At 40.5% G+C, this 25,547-nt stretch overlaps 2 long non-coding RNA genes across 2 annotated transcripts in view; one reads left to right on the top strand and one right to left on the bottom strand.

Moving 5' to 3' along the window:
* The window catches only part of LOC145516661 (uncharacterized), a 236,467-nt gene that overhangs the window by 141,095 nt on the left and 69,825 nt on the right, over positions 1-25,547 (top strand). The window contains exon 3 of the long non-coding RNA XR_014061623.1: positions 9,775-9,920. This is a non-coding gene — a long non-coding RNA (uncharacterized LOC145516661). The remainder of the gene's footprint in view (positions 1-9,774; positions 9,921-25,547) is intronic.
* LOC145516670 (uncharacterized) lies at positions 20,672-23,212 on the bottom strand. Its single transcript, XR_014061636.1, has 2 exons — positions 23,000-23,212; positions 20,672-21,303 (listed from the first exon to the last, which is right to left on the bottom strand). It is a non-coding gene; the product is annotated as an uncharacterized LOC145516670 (long non-coding RNA).

Genomic DNA, 25,547 nt, shown 5'->3' with positions numbered 1-25,547 from the left:
TTATCACATGTTCACAGTACCACAAAATTTAGAAAGCTACACCATTCTCAGATCCTAATTATCAGAAGTGTATTTTGAGGGCGGAGGAGAAAGGATATTACTATTTTGGATTCCTAACCCTTCTTTCAAAAAGGTTTACATTAATTTCCTCAAAGTCTAGGTGGAACTGAAATAATTAGCTTTCAATGAATGGGTGATGTCTTTTCCCAACATTTAAGAAGTGATCTTATGTACATTCTCTCTGTATCTGTTGTGTAAAGGTTAACATAGATGACTTCATTTACTTGATTGGAAGACAGGATTGACTTTTCCACTGGATAATTTGCCCTCTTCATTCTAGAGCAAAACTATTAGCCTCCACCTCCTTCTACCCCACCCAAATGTATGATATTCCCATTAAATCTAATAAATTAGATTATTTTCCCTCCAGAGACTCAAGAGATAACAATAAAGCCAACTTTACATTATCAATAATAATATAATGACAGAAAGAACATGGAGAACTGAAATCTGTGAATTCTCTGAAAACCCAACCTTCAAAACCCTCTCTACTCTTCAGCTTTTTAAATGTAAGCAAAGGATGAAAGGGGGCTTCCCAGTTGATGCTAGTGGTAAAGATCCTCCCTGCCATTGCAGGAGACATAAGAGTTTGATCCCTGGGTCAGGAAGATCTCCTGGAGTAGGGCATGGCAACCTACTTCAGTATTCTTGCCTGGAGAATCCCATGGACAGAGGAGCCTGGTGGGCTGCTGTCCATGGGATCACAAAGAGTCGAACACAGCTGAAATGACTTAGCACTCACACACGCAAAGGATGGAAGTGGGAGAGAGAAGTTATCTTCAGTGAGCGCCCATGGTTTAATGCACCTGGAGTCTAGAACTCTGGATTAGAAACCGGTCTTTTCCAATTACCTAGGAAGCTCTGGGAAATTTGTGACTTCTCTGCGTTTTCCCTTCCTCGTTTGTCAAATGGAGTTATTTACAATGCTTGCTTTTTGTCATGATCCTGTTAGAAGAGATATGGTATTTGTGATAGTTTGTAATCTGTTGGACACTCTTTATCCCTCTTTGCTTTGCTTGGTAGAGGTAAGAAGAAGGTTCACAAAACCAGTAGCCTGAGTTAAATGTTTTCTATCATGCATTCTAAATTATGAAGTTCAGTTCAGTTCAGTCACTCAGTCGTGTCCGACTCTTTGTAACCCCATGAACTGCAGCACGCCAGACCTCCCTGTCCATCACCAACTCCCAGAATTTACCGAAACTTATGTCCATTGAGTCGGTGATGCCATCTAACCATCTCATCCTCTGTCATCCCCTTCTCCTCCCGCCTTCAATCTTTCCCAACATCAGGGTCTTTTCAAATGCGTCAGCTCTTTGCATCAGGTGGCCAAAGTATTGGAGTTTCAGCTTCAACATCAGTCCTTCCAATGAACACCCAGGACTGATTTCCTTTAGGATGAACTGGTTGGATCTCCTTGCAGTCCAAGGGACTCTCAAGAGTCTTCTCCAACACCACAGTTCAAAAGCATCAGTTCTTCGGCGCTCAGCTTTCTTTATAGTCCAGCTCTCACATCCATACATGACTACTGGTAAAAGCATAGCCTTGACTAGACGGACCTTTGCTGCCAAAGTAATGTCTCTGCTTTTTAATATGCTGTCTAGGTTGGTCATAAGTTTCCTTCCAAGGAGTAACTGTAAACCAACTATCAGCCATGATTGCCTCAGGCCTAATACCTGCTATTAGTGAGGCAAAGATCAGTAAAAAGCAAGGTCCATATCCTTCTTGCTTCCTCTTCCCCATCTGTGGTGGTCAGTTGGAGATATTTACCTAGTTCTGCTGACCAGGGAGGCTACAGTAGAGAGTCTCTCTTTATCCTTTGTGGGAATCCTGTGTTACCAGTGTTGGTCTTCATAAGTTGTGGGAGCTGAGAGTTTCTTTTTTCCCATTGTTGGCCTCTTTGACATTGAGAGCCTAGGGAGCAAAATTTGGAACTCCGGGGAGAGAAATGGAACAATGGCTGTTTCCTTTAGCCTGAGAACTCAGCACTGTGTTGTATCTCTGCTCCAAGTTTCTGGTATACCAGAAACTTTACCTGGATCTGGGTAAAGAAAACTCAACTGTACCTCCTGTCATTCTTGACTTACTCTAACCCATCATTCTTGACTTATTCTAATCTAGCTGGAGTAACTCTTGCTTTGTGTGCCTTCTCATCATTGAAGAGTGGGATGAAGGTCTTGTTTTGCAATTGCTTTTGTTTCAAACCAGTGCTATAGAGGAGTCATCTGTGTCATGTAGTGTGTCGTGGATGTGGAACATGAGTACCCTCCTGCAGACTCACACTCCCTTACAACAGCTGATGCCCTCCACTCTCTAAAGTCATGTCCCTGGTCTAGCTCTGAGAATATACTGTAAATACCAGGACCCTTGGTAAATTCTGAACGCCATTTGTTATCAGTAACATCCAGCCACGAGACAGGACTGAATTAGTGGTCTGATTAAAGATGGTAGACATAGTATAAAAATTCATTCCAGTGACATTATAAAACAGAAATAGTCAGGAATCAAGATTGGAGAGCTAGTCTTGGTTTTCCCACTAACTAGAATTGTGAAGGTGATAGAGTAAGTTTAACTTGACTTTTATGAACCTCATATCCAAGTATGAAATTATTTCATGTTTGAATTAATAAAATAAGATTTTAGTCTGAGTTATCATTGAGACTTTTCTCAGCATTATGGTTGTTTTTAAGTCTTAATACTTCCAGTTATAGTTTAGTTGTTTTCTTAAGGATAACAATATTTGTATTTTCTGTTACCTAAATAATACTGTGTTATCAAGGTCAGTCATTTCTATTAACATATTCAACACTTGAAACACATTAGAGATAAAATTTTGTTTTTTACAACTCTGACTTATCTGTCCCACCTGGTGGGGGAGAGTGGTCAAGGGCAGTTATCTCATAAAAGCAGCCAAGGAAACTGAGGTAGGGGCTTCCCCAGTGGCTCAGTGGTCGAGTCCTCTTGCAAGTGTAGGAGACATGGGTTCAATCCCTGGAAAATCCCACATGCTGCAGAGCAACCAAGTGTGTGCACCACAGCTACTGAGCCTGTACTCTGGAGCCTGGGAGCCGCAACTACTGAGCCCATACACTCCCAGTACTGAAGCCTGAGCGGCCTAGATCCTGTGCTCTGGAACAAGAGAAGCCACTGCAATGAGAAGCCCATGCACTGCATCAAAGAATAGCCCCACTCGCCACAACTAGAGAAAAGCCGGCACAGCAACCAAGACCCAGCACAGTTAAAATTAAATAAATAAATAGATAAAAATTTTTTAAAAGTGAGGTGAAGATCACTTGGTGTCACTCCTTTTATTGGGTCTTTGGAAGAGAACTCTTTGTAACTTAAAAAATGCTAAGCCGAGTTTAAGACTAGGTGTGTTTTGCTTTTGGTATCATTCCTTGAAAGTGAGATTGTCAGATCATTCTGAAGGCAGGAGAATTTTCATTTGGCCTCCAAAAGACTGAGTCTCAACCTTAGCCAGTGTTCAGATGCTTGTCTTTAATGTAAACCTTAGATAGTTTATGAATTCCTTTCAGGAGAAATGTAGAAAAAATACGCAGATGCTTAGGAAAGCCAGCGAGACTGTAGTTGGAAGGTAGATGTATTCATGTAGAAAGTTTTATATGAAAACCTGTCCTCAGAAAGATGTAAGAACAATGAACCAGCTTGTCCTTGTTCTTGTTTTAAAATAAACATTGTAGACTTGTAGTTGGCTTCTGATGAGCTGTTCATGGAGCCATTTAAGGCATAAGTTCTGCATTGGTATTGAACCAACAGAATAAAAGCTGTTCATAACCTTGTGTACCTTTCCAACATAAATACTATGTCTTAAGTAAATCAGTTTTATATTAGTTTATATATAACATCACATGGGAGCTTTTTCTTTGACTTTTTTGTCTGATCTGAATTGCTAGCTAGGCATTCATATCTTCTGATAGTGCTGTTCTAGATTATCTTTTTACATTCCAAGTTGGTGTAAGCCAGAATTATTTATTTTACCCTTGTCATGGGATAACAATTGTTGCTCATAACCAGGGCTCAGTCAGTGAGTATTCTTTGAAAGCTGCTTTAATTTTCTGCCTATGTTTTCGAGTATTCCCTTTAAATGAATGCTCATATTAAAGAAGCAGCAACTGTTTCTTACTCATCTCTCACTCTCACTTGTCATTACTGTCTTACACCTGAAATTGTTTCTGCAGAGGATGGCAACCCACTCCAGTATTCTTGCCTGGAAAATTCCATGGACAGAGGAGCCTGGTGGGCTGCAGTACATGGGGTTGCAGAGAGTTGGACATGACTAAGCATACACACAAGAGGATCTTATGGAGTTTGGTTGTCCAAATATACCTTGTTGACTTAATCTAAAAGGATAAACAATGCTGTAGTTTTTTCCAGGAAGATTAAAATTACAAATATCAATATGACTATATTTCACTCTACAGAAAAGTGTGCTTTGGAGGGAGAGTCTGAATGGAGGAGATAATCATAATAAATAGGATGCACGCTAGAAACTTTGGAAGGTTGGAAAAAGTGATTTGTTTCCCAACCTTTCATTGAACCATGTAATCAGAGAGATAAACATCTAACCAGAAAGCATTGTTAGGGGGAGAACGGTTCAGTTGTTGTTTTTTTTTTTTTTTTCATCTGTGTGTAACAGTTTCAATGTCATCTTATACTGATTGAATAAAAGACAAACATTGAATGGACACCACTGCTTGACTCCAGTCTGCGTTTCCAATCATGGCCTTCACAGATCTCCATTGTGAAGGTGCATTCTCAGAGGAGGCATAATTTAATGGGGAAGATGGTGGATTTGGAAAACTTTGGACTCAACTCCTCATGCTGCAGTTATTAGCTGTATGAACTTCATCAGATCACATCACCACTCTGAATTTTAGTCTTCTGAAAGCTAAGAAAAAATTATATATAGACTTTTCTCTTCATCCGTGACATCATTTAAGAAAATATGATATAGGATCAGATATTTGTATCTATTTTTTGAGCTACTTTTGTTGTGGTGTTTTGTGTTTGCAGTAGACACACATAGGACACTTGAAATTTGAGAAATACACCCATCTTGTCATCTGTTGAGGTGGCAAATTCATTTCCTTTTATCTTATATCAGAACACTTTGGCCACAAAGATATTTTAAATAATATCTGGGGGCACAAATAAGCTATTTAAGAGTTAATAAAAGGCTACACACAAATCTTTTTGAAGTTTATGTCCAATCTTTAGTTTTTTATATGCTGCTCAGTTATGAAAAGGAGAGAGACCATAAAAGCTGATTTTTGTTAGATTACTTATATGCTCAGTGTCTTTTTTTGGTCTTATCTAATCCCACAGAAATAATCTAGAAGGATGTGCAGTTCACTCTTCTCAGATACTGCTTACCATCTGTTTTCAAAGTGAGAAACGAGCGTCACTTTGTACCTTATTTCCCTTTGTCTGCTAGGTCCAAACTCGGGGAAAGAGGTCACTGTTTATTCTGTTTATAACTAACTTGATATTAACAATTCATTTCATGTTCCATGGTCTGCTTTTTTTTATATGGTTTTATGGTAACTATTCATCCCCGCCCCCCGCCGCTTTTTTGGCTCCTTCACATACTTATTGCAACAGATATTCTTGGCTCAACGAAATAGGGAACTCATTCATCAGGAATGTTTGATTGGGTTTTTTTCAGAAACAAAACTGTTTTGCTTTTTGTTTTTAGTGTTTTCTTTTTCCTCTGTCAGACATGATCCAGTGTGGAAGGGAGAGAGACAAAAACAAGAGAATCTTGGAAAACTGATGTGAATTGCAGCAAGTTCTTGGATTTGGATAGAAAATGGGAGGAATGAAAGTATAATGAGTGCATAGCTCATCTGTATATTGGAGATGCTCTTATATATGTAATTGAGGTTTTATTAAGAGCATTAGCTATGGTGAAGATAATGGTGACAGTAACTAATCTCACTGGATAATAAGTAAGCAGGCTCAGAGAGGCAAGAAACCTGGCTTAGAACACATTGTTAGTAAGCATTGTAGGGTTTTCCTTGTTTACTCTATTGTGTGTAGCTCAAAACAGTGTTTTTTGTCTAATCATATGTCTAGTCATACTGTTGTCTATGCCTTACGCTTAAAATGGCAGTAACTTTATAGCAGAGACTTGCTGAGATGCATGTTCTTCTCTTTTGGAATGTTCTACGACAGTCATCATGTAAGGACAAGAACGTTTGAAGATGATTATACAGCAGTAACCTTATTATGGAATGCTTACTGTATGCCATGTATGTATCTATTTGTTTTAATCTGTATTAACTTTTCTGCCCTGCAAAAGGCTCCTGTGGGGCAGCCACCATTATTGTTTTCTATTTAGAGGTGAAGGTCAAGGCATAATAGGATTTCTAACTTTCCAAGGTCCCAAAGCTAGTATATGTTCAAATGCAAACTGTCTGGCTCCATAGCCACCCTACAATGTGACCTTTCTGCCCGATGAGTTAGCAGCTGTGACTCCTTGAGAGCCATGACTTGGCCTCAATGGACATAGGAAATAGTTTCATGTGTGTGTATTTCCAAGACTATCATATTTTTCATCAATTATAAGTAATGTACACTTTTTAGGATAGTTGTTGTAAAATATAACCCCAAGCCATAGTTAGAGGGTGGGGGGAGATTAAGTCATTTGGAATGATTTGGAAAAGCTCTCTGGGCAACTGTCCAGAGTTTTTGCTGGGCCTTGGGATCTTGAATGTTTGTAAAGAGAGGGGAGATTTTGTGTCTTTGCACATAAGTGTCCCTGCGTCATTTTGGTCTTTAGCCTGAACCACTCAATGATGGAAAAAGAAATCTTGGGAAAGATGAAAGGGTAAAACTAAAGGGAAGCCCTACATGGATTTCAAAAGACTATAGAGTTTCACAGTTTATAATTTATAATGTCCACTATCCTTGTGATATGTTACATGAGGTTATTTATCTTTTCTCTTTGAGAACATATTTTCCCTTGTATTTAAAAATATCCTGTCTTTATAGAACTCTTTTAACATGTTTGGAGGGCAGAAATAGGTGAAGTAAGTTCTTTATCTTCTAGCCATTTTTAAGTCTTTGGAATAATTAACATGTTTCTGTGTTCATCGGTGTGCTCATTCAGCAGGTGTTTGTTGAACCCTACTGTATCGTCGACCCCCTACAAAGCTCTGGAGATGAAAGATAAAGTGCTGAATTTGTCTTCAAGGCATTTGGATTCTTGTGGGAGGAAATGTCAGCTAGTCAGCCTGCAGATAAGAAGTGCCATGTAAGCAGAGTGGAAAGCTCTGTCAGGGCACAGAGGAAGGAGGACATAGTTCCTCTGATGGTCATCAGCAGATATTTGAGCCAAAGCTATGAACAGTGTTAGGGCTGGGTAGGCCAAGGTGGGCAGGGAGGGCGTTAGAGGCTGGAGCGCTCAAAAGCCTGGGGCAGTGAAAGGACGGATCCCCGCCATCATCTCACGGCTAGAAAAGTTGACCGTTGTAACCAACTTTGGTTCCCAGTGAAGGGAATGCCACGTGGACTCAGTCCATGAATTCATGGACTTCTCCAGCCAGTCTTCCTTCATTACTGGGTAAAGTGGGGTTGCTTTCCTTGTTCCGTGCTTCCTTCTTGTTTTCTTTCCTTCTTAACTTCCTTTTTCTCTTTAGTTGGTGAATTTGAGTTGGATGTAGGCATTTCTCACATTAGGCTTAATCTTACTGAGGGAAAAGGGAAGGAAAAAAAAACCAAGCAGCCTCCTATCACACAATAGGATGTAAGGTTTTCTGCTGTTTGTTTCTATGTCTGTCTTCATATGTTTCTCAGGAAATTCAATTTTTCTGCTATTCCATTAGCATGTCTCTTTGATCAGAAGTGCCTGTATCACTGCTTTTCTCAACTTTTTTTGTGAGCCATTGTGGATAAGCATGGTGTGGCCACGGGGAGACTTCCTTGGTTGAGTACCTAAAATTGGCTCCTTTGGGGTTTTGTACTGGACAGCAAAATGCTCATGTTTAAATAACTTAAAATTCCTGGGAAACTCATAAAACTGCCTGACATAATGTTAAATAGTTTGTGCCTATAAGAAACTTTGCAGACGGCTAAGATAAGTATGAAGGATGCTTTATATGTTTTGACTTACTGTCTCTTCAATTACATTATATAAAATTCAGCAGACTTCTCCATGATCACTAGGGAAATGAATGATTTTCCTGTCATAAATCACAAATACCACAAACTAGAGGAGGATTGTAATTGACAGGTACCCATCGATAGTTTATTTATATTCTCCAGGAGGACTCCCAAAAATGTAGCATCTGCCATATTTATTCAGAAAAATATATTCATAAATAAAATTGCCCTGACACTGGCTGCTGTACTTAAGCAACTTAAAAAATCCCAACTGCTACTTTGCTTAGCAAACTGGCTGGATGTCCCAACCATTATTGTGTAAGATGAAGATAAATTGTGCATGTACACACACACACACACACGTAGATTTGATTCCTCTGTTCACAGTGTTCTGATTCAGGGCAACTTGAAGATGCTTTGGAGGTGTTATGATTAACTTTGCATTTATTCCAGAAAATTTCACTGGAGGAGAAGATACATTCTTGGCATGCAGTAAAACCCCACATTTGGTTATATAATTCATTTGTGATTTAAATTTTTATAATTTATTCAGTAAGTCCAATGAATGTAATGTTGGATAATAAGCTAATTTAGTTTTATGAGTAAAAAAAGTAGATGACTGATCTATCATCTTACAAAATGAACCGCTGAATCACGGATTTGGATGTGATTTGGGGGAGCCCCCCCACGCCCCTCCTCCTGGTCTTCTAGCTCCATCCACACATCCTTCCTGCTCAACCCTAATCTTCTTTGATCAAAGGGAAGCACTTTAAAGAAGGAAATCTTCAGGAGTTTTAATATAATTACCTTTAGGATGAGAATTCCATTCAAAGTAGTACCATTGGCTAATTCAATAATGTCTAGAATTCTGCCCAGACTTGAAAGTACTTTGTGTCCATTGCTGAATATTGCTGCTGTCTTCATGTTTTGCTTCTGGGATTGAACTGCATAGGTTTTCAGTTTTTAAATACATTCTGGTGGGTATCAGTGTGTTTCCATGCTTGACCTGGTCACGGTAGAAATGATCTGGTTCTGCTGCCCCTAAGTTTTCTCCATTTTAGAGCAGAGACAAATAACCCACTATTATCTCATCACCTTGATACTGTCAGTGGTGGTTTACAAAAGCCGCTTTGGGGTTAGAGCCTGGGAGTGGCTAGGATGGTAACAAAACCAGATTCAAGTTACACACGAGCAACTTCATAAATTATCAAATTCATACGCTGTATTCTATTCTCACCAGAGGGAACATTTTGCCAAAAAGTCTGTTCAAATAAAATTTCCTTTGGAATATTTTCTCCTACTCTGATGACACATGCCTTTTCCCCAGCCCATTTTCCCTGCTCCCAGTATCTCATATATGGTGAGCATTCAGTAGGCAGTGAATGAATTCCTTTGTCCCTGCATCTGAATGGTGGAGTGGAAGTCTTCACCCAAACAATAGGTTGTGGATGGTCTGCGCTGGGGAGGCCCGGGCACCACTTCAAAAGCGATTTCCCCATCCTGGCAGGGCAGGACATGTTCGCCTCGGTCTGGGAAGTCATAGCTCTATCCCTGTTCAACACTATACCTCCCTTTTGCTTGTTTCCTTCCCAGGAGCTGTGGAATCCGAGTGCGGCTGCCAAGAGGAATCCAGAAAAGCCAAAGAGCCCAAGCATGTCAGACCTTCCTGTAGCCACACACACACACCTCAAACCCCAAGGAAGTGAGTGAGAATCACCGGGAGGGAGACAGCCAACCAGGTGAGCAACCACATCAGTCTGAGGGCTAAAGCAACAGGAAAGGGGTTTTGGCAGTTCTGTTCATCTGGCAACATGAGGATTTGACCTGAGCTTACACCAAATTACCTCACGGCAAATTATTTTCTGCCGAGCACTGCAGATGTTAGGGTGACTCCACTGAGCTCTTGGGCTGAGGACAGATGAATACATCTAAGACGACGACTTTGTTTCCAGGTGTGATGGGAGGATTGCTTCTCTTCGTTCAGGAAGAGGTTAAATCCCAACTCTTTTTCCACCTTTAGGGGAGGTTCTTTTGTTCAAAGCCAATAGGGGAGCTTTTGGTTTGGGTCTTGAGTTTGGTTTTGAGCCTTCTGGTTTGGCTCTGTATGGGTGTGGGTGTGTTTGTGCTTGTGGGTGGGGTGCGTGTATGTGTATTTGTATATTTCCACATAGGCGGCTAAGACTGTTTTTCCTTTTTATAAATATAAATCTTTTTTTTTTTTTTTTTTGGCTATTTGGGTCCATATGTTTTGAAGCTCCCTCCTAGGTGAATTGAATTAGACTATGCTATTTTTGTTTACTTTTTCATGTTTTTAGTAATGAAATCACTGGTTGGAGCCTTATGCAGTTTGGTGCTATAATAGGATTTGCCAGGGTTCCATTGTACTCTAAATTAGTTTTAAATTTCTGCCCCTTGCCTTCCTTTTCATTTATGTTAAATGTTACTTTTATGTGAAGAGAAGGGATTTTAATGATAGTAAAAAGGTATTTAGAGACTCCTGCACTACTGCTTGTAAAAAAAAAAAAAGTACAGACTATCAACAGGAGAGTTGGATCCCTGAAACAACTCTCAGGCAGAGATGTTAATGACACACTATTGACATCTGAGGCTAGATAATTCTGTATTGTAGGGTTTTTCCCGTGCATTATGGAATTTAGTGACAACCCAGGCTTCGAGCCACCAATTGCCAGTAGCACTCAACTCCCCCGGTGTGCAACTGGAAAAGTACCATGGAGGATAAAATTGCTCCCAGTAGGGAACCATTGCTTTAGGGATAAATTTTTACTGAGGAAAAGAAGATAGAGAAAATAGTAAAGATGGAGACTATGGAGCTATTGTTTTGCTTTTTAAATATGTTAACCTGTGTAGTTCCAAAGAAAGTATTGGTTTGACCAAAATTTTGTTCAGGTTTTCTGTAACAACTTTTTGGTCAACACAGTACATCTTTTGCAGATGAGGCCTGCCAGTAAGATTCTTGCTTCACCTTCAGTTCAGTTCAGTTGCTCAGTTGTGTCCGACTCTTTGTGACCCCATGGACGGCAGCATGCCAGGCTTCCCTGTCCATCACCAACTCCCGTTGTCCATCGCCACCAGTTACCTATCCTTTACTGACTGTCCTTTGGTTTAGATCATTTTGATGCTCTCATGATCAAATGAAGAACTTCTGGATATTCATATCCTGCAGTACTTTCTTTAAAGGGGACAGCCTGATCTCTGGGCACTTTTATAGCACTGGCTTATTGTTTGGTGAACGAGATTCAAATGAGGGCTTCCCTGATGGCTAAGATGGTAAAGACTCTGCCTGCAATGCAGGAGACTTGGGTTTGATCCCTGGGTCAGGAAGATCCCCTGGAGGAGACAATGGCAACCCCCTCCAGTATTCTTGCCTGAGAATTCCATGGACAGAGGAGCCTGGCGGGCCCCAGTCCATGGGGTCGCAAAGAGTCGGAGATAGCTGAGTGACTAGCAAACACATGAGAACAAGGATTGATTCTGATGCTCTCAGGATCAACTGAAGAACTTTTGGGTATTCGTATCCTGCGGTACTTTTCTTTGAAGGGGACAGCCTGATCCCTGGGTGTTTTTGTAGAGCTGGCTTATTGGGTGGTGAACAAGATTCACATGAGGCTCGTGTGAAACTTTAATTGAATGAGTGAATTGAATGAAGAAAGACACCCACAATACACTTTAATTTATGAATGGGAGGTCAGATACACGAGTTAAGGACAGGTTTGACTGAATTCACCGTCTTCTGCAGTACTGGAATCGTCCAGAGTATTGCCTTCTTCCTGTATAGGATTGTAATTCATTTGCCCTGTTCTCAGTCTCCTTCCAAATTCACTCTCCCTCTAGTAGTAGAATGTTTCAGTTGCCAGACAAGTGCAGTCATGTCTCCACTGTGATTTAACATTAAGTGTCCTGCTGTCTTTATTTCAAAATTTTTTTTTCCTCTTTATTCACTCTTCACATGAACATACATGTTTGCCAGGTACCTTCTTGCATTTCCTTTTTCTCTTCCATCCTTCCTGCCCTTGTTTTCTTCCCTTTTTTCTGACTGCAGGAACTGTCAGGTGGCCTGGCTGGCATCATCTTACCTTCTTTTGAACTGTGTTACCCAGAGACCTCCGTTTATTATGCCTCGGGCACGCTCTGCCTTGAATGCTGGATCTCTCTGAGGGATAGTTAATGATCTTTGCAGCAAATGAAGGTGAACTGTAGCCACATTATTGTGATAATACAGCCAACTGTATGGAACAGATTGAGCTGAGCTTTGAACAGCTGGGGCTGGCAGAGTGAGTCTTGACTTCTCTCGGAAGAGTTCCAGAACTGCCAAATCATCAAACTTGAAGGGGAAAGAGGGACAAGAAAGGTTAGGGGAAGAGTGGTTCCTGCAGGTGCTTTTTGCTTTTGTGATCTACCTTTTTAGAAATTTTGCTGGTTTGTAGATTGGGTGCAGTGCAGATCTAATTGAACCCGGGGCTGCTGTCACTGTTTTTGGACTTGTCTGCTTTGTGGCTGGGATGGTATTTTCGTGTTCATTTGCAGACGTGGAACATGTGATGGATATATGCTTCTATTAAAGCTTGTGCCGCCCTTATGTCCAGTGAAACCATGTGTAGTTTTAAGGATGTGCAGCCTGAACAGAACCCTAATATAAATTCATAAAGGCTCTGTTGGAATCTTTGGACTTTGACTGTTGTGTGGCTTTGTGATGGATATGATAAATGGACATCAGTGTGGGGTATGGCAGATATTATAAATTGGTGGCCCACAAAGCCAGATACAGACCTCAAATAATGCTGTTTGCCCTTATAAGGAAGTATATGTATGTGTGTTTTTAAAGAACTAGCTGGCAGTGTTGTTTTTTTTTTTTTTTTTAAATTACAGAAAAATCTGGTTAATCTACCCAAAGAAGCCAAAAGATCTGGCTTCCCCAAAGCCATCATCTCCCATGGCACACACCAGTAGGGGCTGAGTAACTGCGGCCCCATACCTGTGTCCAGTAGGAAAGGCAGGGGCTTTGCAGCTCGCAGAAGTCCTCCCCTGGCACCCTCACACTCACTTCTTGGTGGGCTTCTGCCAGAGAAGATCAGGGGAGAACAGATACAGACTTTGGGATGGGGAAGAACTGGGTTTGACTTCTAGTTTCACAACCAGCTTTGTCAATTTGGGCAAGTGACTTACCTTTCTGAGTCTTAGTTTCCTTGTGCATAAAATGGAAGTAAAATTCTCCACCTCACGGTTGTTGTAAAGAACATGAATTGAGGTAGGAAATTTGACACCCTTAAAAAAGAGCCATGATGCTACATACATCAGCCATCATTGTAATTTTCAGCTGCTATGTATCATAGGTGGCTTGAGGCCAGTCATTTAGAGTCACATTGACTATGTTATAAAATTAGATGAACACTCCTATTACTCAGGACAATGAGGGGACTTGTGTCTGGGCTTCCCATATTTCTGTTATTGTCGTCAATACAGAATTTACAGTGTCTCTAGGGGAGTAATACTGTATGAACTGAGTTCTTAGGGGTGGCCTTATCTAAAGAGAAAAATCTTACAATTTAGCACATATTAGGTAGACACTTGGTTTTCTTTTGATTGAGTCATGATTTAGTAATTATGGTCTAAACTCTTGAAGTTTCTGTCTCCCTATCCCAATTACATTCAAAATTAAGTTTGATGATAACCCCTAGGATTGAAGGATGGAAGGATGGAAGGAAAGCTACAGAAATGAGAGCGGTATATCAATTAATATATTTCCTTAGAAGTGGGAGTTGAATTTAGTTCTTGTTAGGCTTGCAGTCTATTGAAGACAGGAGTGTATCAGCATGTTGTGCTCACAAATTCTTTAAAATTTCAAGAGATTTTTTTCTATGTTATTGCACTCAATTGATACCTTTTCTCTCTCATCTCTGACCTTTGACATCTATCAGAAGGTTCCAGAACACATTTGACTGCCACACTAGGTGCGCTTCCTGTTTATTACATATGTAGTTAGGAAATACAGGTTTTTCCGCCCATTTTTCTACTTCCTGCAAAGATAGGTTTCCTTTAGATGTGGATATTTCACTTAAATGCATATTCCTGTCTCAAAATGGTAAGGGATAGCAGGGCAGTAATTTCTTATTGTATTACACTTTGTGAATATATCTGGAAAACTCCCATGTTCCAGTGAAAAACTTCTTAGAAGAAGGAAGCAAGGTGGCTGAAAATGTTAAGGTGGTTGTGAGACCAGTGGGAGAAACTGTATGTAAAATGTGAAAAGTGAGCTGTGATTAGCTTAGGTATAGAGTTCAGAATTCAAACCACACCGTGTGATAAACAGTTAACGTTTTTAAGTGTCTTAAATCCACCTTGGATGAGTGAATGCCATTATTAGAATAGAAGGTCCCTGAGCAGAAGGCATAAGAGAAGAAAATGTTATTTTTAGAGCCCTTCTTCTAAAACCTTTCTGAATGGACAAGTAAGTCTACCTCTGGACCTTGAAACTGGGCCCATATCTAGATCTGATTCCAGGTAATTACTCAGAACTCCTTTTTCTTCCAGCCTCTACCTGATGCTGTGCATAGAGGAGGTACAGGGAGAGAGGGAAGGAGATGAAGAGAGGAGGATGGCAGAGTGTGGCTGAAAGTGGGGTGATTTGGAGAATGAAGTTTCTTTGCACTAAAGATTCAAATCACTGGAAGTATTGTGGCATGTTTAGGAAATAGTTGAATTGATCCATATGAAGTTGTTAGTATTTCAGTTGTACAAAAACGGCAGTTTTACACAGTTCAACCAAAAATACAAGTATTACATGTTTGCTAGAATTGCTATGTGTCCTGCAGCTGGGTGTATGGAGTGGTTTTAAAAGCCAGAGGTATTGGCATCCAATTGGTGATTTTATTTTGTGTGTGTATGTGATTTTCCTAGAATATACAAATATTTTCTGCCCTGGATTTTTATCAGGTTTTTCTAAAATTATAGTTATTGCTTCAAATCTTACAGTGGAAGAGACTAAAAGGACAGCCCAGTCTGAGGGGCAATGAAGCCCATGGGTCTCACCAGATCTTCAACCGGGAATGTGTGTGGCCAGATGGGTTTGTTTGCAGGGCAGTGGAAATCCCAAAATTGGGTTTTGACCTTAGCTGATTTGACATTTGTTAGTTTTGTTTTGAAAATAAGAAATCGATGTGAAAAGACGAGGAGTTACCCGTATGGACATGATTTAGTAAACCACATCCACTTTAGGATAGATTGAACCCTGTTGAAAGTTGTGACATTTGCTCAAGAAGGCATTTTTTCCGCCTCTCTTTTGGTGGGACAGGATGATTCCATGAATGCTGTTACAGTTTTGAGCAAGAAACAAATTGAGTTAGTTAATAAAAAGTAACTCGTTAAGAAAGCCTGGAAGTAGTAAAGTCGATGATCCTTGGATGGTGGTAGCCGGGGGGGGGTGGGGTGGGGTGGGGTGTGAGTGTGTGTAAACATGTATGATTCTTGGGTGGTGGGGGGGTTTGTTCTCAGTGAAAGAGACAGATGCTTCCTTTGCTGGCTTGTTTCCTGGTTTTCAAAGCCTCGTTTTTTTGTTGTTGTTTTATTTTAAGGTTGGGTGCCTTTTTGGTCTTGTCTGTGAGGGCGTGGTGAGCCCGCACGCACAGGCACCCACCTCTATAACTTGTTATTCCGTATGCAGTGTCAAGTGGAAGGTGCGAGGCTCCACCAACTGCTTTGAGCAGAGCCCACTTCCCTTCACCCACAGAGCCCGTGAAGCAGTTATACCAACATCAATCAAGGGAAACCCACAGGCTGCGCTCACACCGTTGAAGCAGGTGCATGAGTGTGCATTCTCCACCAGGCACACGTGATTGAGGTGTACCTCGGTGTCCTGCCCACAGATGTCAGTTATGATGACTGTGTGGGGCTGCACCCGCTCCCTGCAAAGCCAGGACCAGCCTGTCATACTTAGAGGACAGAGGAAGTGTCACTCACACCATCACCGTTGCTGATGAATTGACACCAAGGGGAAAAGTGCAGGGTCTAGTACCTGTGTGTGTGTGTGTGTGTGCATACACTGATATAGATCAAATATATGTATACAAATGTATGCATATGCATGTGTAGATGTATGCACACATGTGAATTTAAAGCAGAACTCAAGTGGGCCATGAGATAAAGAGAGATTATGAACATCAGATACCCCTTAGTATCTGACAATAAGGAAAGGAGCTATTTTAAAAAAGATGCATGTCTTGGGACTTCCCTGGTGACTTAGTGGTTGAGACTTTACCTTCCATTTCAGGGGGGGTGAGGGTTCAATCCCTGGTCAGGGAACTAGACCCTACGTACTGCAACTAAAGGTCCTACGTGTTAACAACTAAGACCTGGCACAGCCAAATAAAAAATATTTTAAAATAAAAAGGTACATGTCTCATCCTAAATTGCATCATCCTGATGTATATTGAGCTTTAGGAAATTTCTACAGAAGTTTTAAATGATCTTTAAAAAGAATAAACATTTAACACTGGGACTCCAATATATGTTGTACATTTTAAATAGTTACTAGTTCCCCAAAGATTCTTGAACATGTTACTGAGATGCTTCAAAATACCATGTTTGTTATTTATATTCAGATATGTGAAAAATCTCCCTCTAAACAATATAAAGCAAAATGAGACGTTTTTTGAAACTACCAAATCTGGCTAAGTTTGAGAATAATTCTAAAACCCATTGTCACTATAGAAGTGGGAAAAATACAAAATATTAGGGGGGAAATTTTATATGCTATCTGGAGATTATTTTGCAATATATAAGATCAAAAGTCACAAAATATGTTTATTCATAGTTCTGCCAGTGCAGCTTCTAGGCAGGTTTGCCCTAATAGCATAATCAAATGTGTATAAAGAGATTTTACTACAAGAATACTTTATCATAAACTTATTTTTTGATATATTTTGTTATAAATATCTAACCAGTATTAGAGTGGTCAGATAAATTATAGTAGACATATCCAATAAAATACTAAATGATGCATTCAAAGAATACTGTAGATTTTTCTGCAATCTTACTTAAAAAAATACCTTGTTTATATGTATCCATGAATGTGGTTAGGTGTTGTCATAGTCTGGGAGGTTATACATAAAGTTAAAATTTAGTATCTCTAGGTGATTTGAGACTGTGTGGATCACAATAAACTGTGGAAAATTCTGAAAGAGATAGGCATACCAGACCACCTGACCTGCCCCTTGAGAAACCTGTATGCAGGTCAGGAAGCAACAATTAGAACTGGATGTGGAAGAACAGACTGGTTCCAAATAGGAAAAGGAGTACGTCAAGGCTGTATATTGTCACCCTGCTTATTTAACTTACATGCAGAGTACATCATGAGAAACGCTGGGCTGGAGGAAGCACAGGCCAGAATCAAGATTGCCAGGAGAAATATCAATAACCTCAGATATTCAGATGACATCACCCTTATGGCAGAAAGTGAAGAGGAACTAAAAAGCCTCTTGATGAAAATGAAAGAGGAGAGTGAAAAAGCTGGCTTAAAGCTCAACATTCAGAAAACTAAGATCATGGCATCTGGTCCCATCACTTCATGGGAAATGGATGGGGAAACAGTGGGAACAGTGTCAGACTTTATTTTTTTGGGCTCCAAAATCACTGCAGATGGTGATTGCAGCCATGAAATTAAAAGACTCTTACTCCTTGGAAGGAAAGTCGTGACCAACCTAGATAGCATATTAAAAAGCAGAGACATTACTTCGCCAACAAAGGTCCATTTAGTCAAGGCTATGATTTTTCCAGTAGTCATGTATGGATGTGAGAGTTGGACTGTGAAGAAAGCTGAGTGCCGAAGAATTGATGCTTTTGAACTGTGGTGTTGGAGAAGACTCTTGAGAGTCCCTTGGACTGCAAGGAGATCCAGCCAGTCCATCCTAAAGGAGATCAATCCTGGGTATTCATTGGAAGGACTGATGTTGAAGCTGAAACTCCAATACTTTGGCCACCTGATGCGAAGAGTTGACTCATTGGAAAAGACCCTGATGCTGGGAAGGATTGGGGGCAGGAGGAGAAGGGGACGACAGAGAATGAGATGGCTGGATGGCATCACCAACTCGATGGACATGTTTGGGTGAACTCTGGGAGTTGGTGATGGACAGGGAGGCCTGATGTGCTGCGATTCATGGGGTCGCAAAGAGTCGGACACAACTGAGCGGCTGAACTGAGATATCTTTAATTTGCTTTAGCAAAAGGCAGTTATGGAAATAGTACTTTAAGCATAAAAGGTATCTACAAATTCTTATAGAAACCAAGGAGGAAAAGTGTGTACCCTGCCCCTAGATGACTGTTTAGCAGATATCAAAGACTTTTGATTGATTAATTCAGTGATATGTGTGTGCCAGGTACCATGCAAGGCTCTATTGTCTTGCTCTGTACTTTTCATATGGTGAATGGCTTAATCACTTCTGATACACTAGTTTGTGTGGCTTTACTAACAGAGTTAATAATACCAACATGAAAATTCTGATATATACATGTAAATATTAAGACTAAACTGTGACCTTTTGCTTCATGTTTTGACATATGTTCTATCTGCTCTACACTGTCTCACATAGTTAGATTTTTCCTACCGTGTGGATGGTTGGCAACCTTGGATGTCTTGGGAGGCAAAAGCAGATGGGAAAATCATTGGGAAAACTTGACACCATTCACGAAAACCTTGAAAGAACACTGAGAAGCTTGTTGGCAAGTGCTTTGAAAAATCTGACTTCTTATTTTGTAACTTTTTTGGCTTTGAAACTCAATCTTGGTTTAATGTTCAGCAGGTGTCCTCTGGGGAGTTAGGACAGGGTTTGAAGGGTGGGAGATTAGCATGATGAATTTGATGTCCATGCATCTGGAATGTTAAGACTGTGGAGGATGTAAGTGTGAGGTTTAGATGAGGGATGTCTGCCCGGAGGAGGATCAGGATTTCGACAGCCTTGGAGAGACTCATCGAGAGGTTTTAAGTGCTTCTTTGAGCCCCTCAGAGTCTGCCCAAGGGCTAGGCTGCTTCTGATGTCCAGTTCCTTTCTCACTGTGATGATCCTGGAAGTGTAACCTTCCTCATGGCTTCTCAACACTTTGGCCTCTCATACTAGCATGAGAATAGAAATTTAAGAATTCTAGCTTGAATTACCCAGGGCTCCAGAATGAAAAGAATTTTTTTCATGAGTTCAACTATAAAAATAGCAAAGATTCTTGAGAAGAAGGGTTTGTTTTGGATGAATACCAACTTGCCAAGTTGCTCTGTGTGTGCGTGTGTGTGTGTGTCTGGGGGAATGATTATGGCTTCTTGAACTTGGTTCATTTCTTTCCCATTGGTGAAGGGAAGACATTAAACTTTGAATTTGGTTCGATTTCCATTGTCCAGTGAATCAGGAGAGCTAGCCCCATAAGTTACTCCGCTGCTGTGGGAAAATTTGTCATAATCACTTCCTCCTTTTTCTTTCTACCCTTCTCTTGTTAAAACTGACCTAGGGTCCTTAACTAACTGCCTTTGGAATAGTTTGAAGTATAAAGGGTAGGTGTTGTGGTGGCATTTGAGGGATTCTTGAGACAAGCCCAGAGTGATAAAAATCAATAATTGAAGGAATCACTTGCCTTAAAACAAACAAACTTGTAAATAGAACAAGATTGTACAAATTGTGTCTTTAGGCAGGCTAATCTAATCACACACGGAAGGCAGCCTGTTTTCTTACTTGCTGGACCACTTCCACTGTATATTCTCACAGGGAACAATATATTAAGTACAGTGTTTAGAAATATTTGTTGAATCCCACTGTCTGATTTTGGCAAATCCCAAGGAAAAAAAAGGATATGTCTTGGACTGCTTGAGCCTTCCTGGGAGGATGTTGGAGTTTTCCCAGCGAGGCTGGCTTCACATTGTGGGAAACACTGGTTTAGTAGATAACACTGTTAGAATTTATATTCAGAAGGCATTGAGGTTTTTTTTTTTTTTTGGTGTTTGGAGCAGCCACAGCTGATCTTATATCTCTCAGGATCTGAAAAAACCCAAAGTGTATGCTAATCTTTCCTTATGTTGATGTTGTCATTTCCTTGCGAAGGGCACTCGGGTTTCTGACCCTCTCATCCTGTTACAGCAGCAGGCTGATCTCACTAACACCGAAACATCCAGAATGAGAAGACAAGGGCGGTAATAAGTGAGAGTGGGTGAAAGATAGGCCATTATAGGGTGAAATATCCATTGGCCAGTGCTTTCTTCTCTTACGGGATGTTGGCGCATAGCATTAAAATTTCTAGAGGAAAACAAGGCAGAGTACTGTGGGACATAAATCACAGCAATATTTTTTTGGATCCATCTCCTAAAGCAAAGGAAATAAAAGCAAAAATAAACAAATAGGACCTAATCAAACTCAACAAGCTTTCTGCACAGCAAAGGAAACCATTGACAAAACAGAACGGTGGCCTAATGAAATAGAAAATATTTGCAAACGAAAAGACTGATAAAAGGTTAATAATCAATATATATAAATAGCTCATACAATTCAACATCAAAAAAAGATCCCAAACATCCCAGTTAAAAATGGGCAGAGGAACTGAATAGACATTTTTCCAAAGAGGAAATACAGATGGCCTAGAGGCACATGAAAAGATGCTCAATAAGGAACATCAGGAAAATGCAAATCAAAATCACAATGAGATATCACCTCCCACCTGTGATGGTGGCTGTCATCAAAAATAACTCAAATAAAAAATATTGACAAAGATGTGGAGAAAAGGGGACCCTCATATACTATAAGTGGGAATATAAATTGGTGCAGCATTTGTGGAAAACAACACAGAGGTTTCTCAAAAAAAGCTAAAAATAGAACTATTGTATGATCCAGCAGTTCCTCTCCTGGGTACATTATCTGGAAGAAAACAATCAAAAACACTAATATGAAAAGATACAGGCATCCCAATGTTTACAGCAGCATTATTTACCATTGCTGAGGTATGGAAGCAACCTATAAGTGTCCAAGTTGGCTTAAAGCTCAACATTCAGAAAACTAAGATCGTGACATCCGGTCCCATCACTTCATGGCAAATAGATGGGGAAACAATGGAAACAGTGACAGACTTTATTTTTGGGGACTCCAGAATCACTGCAGATGGTGACTGCAGCCATGAAATTAAAAGACGCTTACTCCTTGGAAGAAAAGTCATGACCAACCTAGACAGCATATTAAAAAGCAGAGACATTACTTTGCCGACAAAGGTCCATCTAGTCAAGGCTATGGTTTTTCCAGTAGTCATGTTTGGATGTGAAAGTTGGACCATAAAGAAAGCTGAACGCTGAAGAATTGATGCTTTTGAACTGTGGTGTTGGAGAAGACTCTTGAGAGTCCCCTGGACAGCAAGGAAATGAAACCAGTCAATCCTAAAGGAAATCAGTTCTGAATATTCATTGGAAGGACTGATGCTGAAGCTGGAACTCCCAATACTTTGGCCACCTGATGTGAAGAACTGACTCATTTGAAAAGACTCTGATGCTAGGAAAGGTTGAAGGTGGGAGGAGAAGGGGATGACAGAGGATGAGATGGTTGGATGGCTCAATGGACATGAGTTTGAGCAAGCTCCAGGAGGGACAGGGAAGCCTGGCTTGCTGTAGTCCATGGGGTCGTAAAGAGTTGGACACCACTGAGCAACTGAACTGAAGTGTCCAAGGACAGATGAATGGATAAAGAAAGCGTGGTATATGTGCGATGGAATACATATATCTATAAAAAAGAATGAAATGTTGCTGAAAACATACAGCCATACGATGCATACATACATGTGTACAATGTATACGTACACACATACATAACATGTCGCAGAATACATACAGCCATAAAAAAGAATGAAAGGTTGCAGTTTGCAGCAACATGGATGTACTTGCAGGGCATTAGGCTAGGGGAAACTAGTCAGACAAAGACAAGCACTGTATGCTATCCCTTATAAGTGTGTTCGCGTACATGCTAAGTTGCTTCATCGTGTCTGACTCTTTGTGACCTCATGGCCTGTAGCCCGCCAGATTCTTCTGTCCATGGGATTCTCCAGGCAAGAATACGGGAGTGGGTTGCCATGCCCTTCTCTAGGGGATCTCCCCAACCTAGGGGTGGAACCCGAGGCTCTTACCTCTCCTGAACTGGCAAGCGAGTTCTTTACCACTAGTGCCATCTGGGAAGCCCCATCCCTTATATGGGGAATCTGAAAAATACACCAAGTAGTGAGGGTAACAAGACTCACAGATATAGAGAACAAAGTAGTGGTTACCACTAGGGCTAGGGGAAGAAGGGGTAGTATAGGCATAGGCGATTAAGAGACACAAATTCCTGCGCCCTCCAGCCGTGGTCTCAGCTCGCTTGCTGTCTGTCCTCTGGGTGCAGGGGATCCTGGCAGCAAGGACAGGTGACGCAAGTGCTGCCAAGCCTGATGGAGCCGCAGCCACGCCACCCTCCCCTGCCCTCACCCTGATGCTCGCAGTGGGTGAGGAGGATGGGCTGCCTTGGCCAGAGGTGGGGGCTCCTGGCTTCAGAGAGCAGCCTAAATGGCTGGACGGGGCCACAGCAAGGACCAGGAGTTGGAAGAGGTGATGAGCTGGAGGAGGAAGAAGAGGAGGAGATATCTATTAAAAAACAAATATTATACATTACACACTATGGAGAATAGAGCCAATACTTTATAATAATTATAAACAGTATAGCCTTTACAAATAGACTCAGTCTATTGTACACACCTGTAACTTATACTATAAAGCAATGATACTTCAGTAGCAAAAGAAGTGGAGAAGGAAATGGCAACCCACTCCAGTATTCTTGCCTGGAAAATTCCATGGACAGAGGAAACGGGCGGGCTACAGTCCATGGGGTCGCAAACAGTCGGCCATGACTGAGCACATCAGCAGCAGCAGCAGAAGAAAAGATTTGGCAACATCTTTAAGCTAATTTTGCTCAAATGTGATCATCACAGAGCATTGATGAAGTAATCGAAATTTGTGATTAAAAATAAAAATGAAATATTTAGAAAGTACTGTATGACCCCTTTATTTAAAAAGGTGTACTGAAATAAAAGTGCAGTATTATGAGGAATTTAAGTGAAATAAATTCCTTTAAGTTTCTCGGCATGTATCTGGCATAAAATCATTTTAATCGATCTTATGCAAGTGCTTATGTTACTGCCTTATCCACTGGTGTTTAAATGAGAGTAAACATATCTGGCCAAGTTTTTTTTTTTTTTTTTTGCTACTTTTTAGCTTGTAACTTTGGGAAGCTATTTAAGCTATAATATCTCATCTCTGGAAAGGAGATAAAACCCTCTGAGGCTGATGCTCTTAAAATAAACTTTATTTTAGAATAGTTTTAGATAAACAGAAAGATTGCGAAGAGGAAGAAAGTATTCATGTAGTCTTTACCTAGTTTCCCTTAATATTATCTTGTTACTTTACAATGGTGTGTTTGTCAAAACTAAGGAACCAGCAGTAGTACTTGATTATTAGTTAAACTCTACAGTTTATTTGGACTTCACTAGTTTTCCCCTAACGTCCTTTATCTGTTCCAGGATCTCGTCCTGGATACCGCATTACATTCGTTCGTTGTGTCTAAGACACCTTTGATCTATGATCGTTTCTCTGACATGTTTTTGATGACCTTAACAGTTTCACGGAGTGCAAGTCAGTCTACTGTAGAATGCTCCTCATTTGGAGTTTGTCTAATGTTTTTGCATAATTAGACTGCCTATGGTTTTTTGAAAGACTGCAGAGGTGAACCATTATTTGGGGTTGCACAGTTAGACATGACTGAGCAACTAACACAGCCACTATCAACGTGGCTTGTCACTGTTGAGCTTTACCTTGATCACCTGGTGGAGATAATGTTGGCCAGATTTTTCCATCGTCAAGTTCCTCTTTTTTCCCCCTTTTCCATATTTTTAGAAGCATGTCACTAGGCATAGATCCTAGCATTGTTTGAAGGTTAAATGAGATGATGAAGCTCTTAGCGCAGAGCACGGTGCTTAGAAAACCCTCATTAAATGTGACTGTCATTGTTGCCTTTGCTCTCGTAGTCCCCTTAAGTACTTAAAAATCTTTACATCATCTTCCTCATAGTTATACCGTTCTCAGTCGTCTATTGATGTTGATCAGAAAGTAAAAGTAAGAGTGCTCACAAGCTTCTCAAGTGAGATGGCTATACTCAAAGGCACTCTAGGATGGGGAGTATGAGAAGTCACTTGAGCGTTGCCTCTGAAAGGTTTTGCATCTGGTCCTGTTTCAAGGGTTGGCATCAGTCATCAGGGATGAGCATGAAGATGACAGTGGAGGGGGTGGGGGTGGCTGACAAGTCTTGGGCATGAAAGAAAAATGGAAAGTAATTTAGGAGCTGTGCCTACATTATGGTGTGAATCCTGCCTTTTTCCCCCCTCCATGGTCAAATTTGATCGCTTTCAGGTAGAATTCTGAGTTCTTAGATAAAAACTGTCTTCAGCACTTCTCCATAAAATGAGAGCCTTGTTCTATGACCTGAGATGCTTCAAAACCCTTGCAGTTGTTGCTAGAGGTATTCGCTGAGCCTGGATAATAGAGCTTGGAGTCCTGTGTAACCATGTCTGTTGGAATAAATAAGAACAGCTGGTCTCTTGTACAGATAGTGTTTGGCATGAATTTTTTATTTAAGTCTCTCCATGTATCTAGTAAACAGTAAGCAGTATTCGAACACTACTTAAAGCCTCCCAAGTCTCCTTCCAATAAATTTCCTTCACTCCTCCCCATTTAAAAGTTCAGGGTGTAGGGCAGGGTTAATGTACCAGAAAAGGAATGCTAGGAAAGTATTTTCTGAGCTAGAGAAAATAAGGTTCCTCTTCTATGTATTCTTTCCCATTTGACCTTCAGCTTCTCTCTTAGATAACACATTTTTTTGGACTGTTCCTTGGGAAAGCAAGATTTATGCAGACATTCTTTTACTGGTGTGTATGTACTAAGTGAAGAGAGACACATTCATGTTAAAATGGAATCCTCTGTCCCTATATTCTTCATGGGGAGAAGATTTACATCTACATTAAGGGTAGATGGTGAACCCTTCACTTGGTGTTCTTTAAATGACTAGCAAGCAAATTGTTTTCCATTTTCCTTTGTGAATTTCGGCCTTAACGTGCTTACTTGAGACTGAGAATGCCTTTCCTGTTCTACAGAGAACCCAGCATGCTGTTGAAGAACATTCATGGCATCATTAATTTAGTCTGTTGTCTTTGTTATTCACAGTAGAAAGAAATTTTTTATTTAAATCTGCCAAATTAATTTTGGGCGTCTAAAGGAGTGTAAACTCTGATGTTATATTGTTTATAGTCTTGCTCGTATTGTT

The sequence above is a fragment of the Giraffa tippelskirchi genome, chromosome 8 (assembly GCF_054371585.1).
Source record: "Giraffa tippelskirchi isolate mGirTip1 chromosome 8, T2T-mGirTip1v1.2.pri, whole genome shotgun sequence".
Classification (NCBI taxonomy): domain Eukaryota; kingdom Metazoa; phylum Chordata; class Mammalia; order Artiodactyla; family Giraffidae; genus Giraffa; species Giraffa tippelskirchi.
Note: the sequence above shows the minus strand (reverse complement) of the source record. Positions and strands in the feature narration are given on the sequence as shown.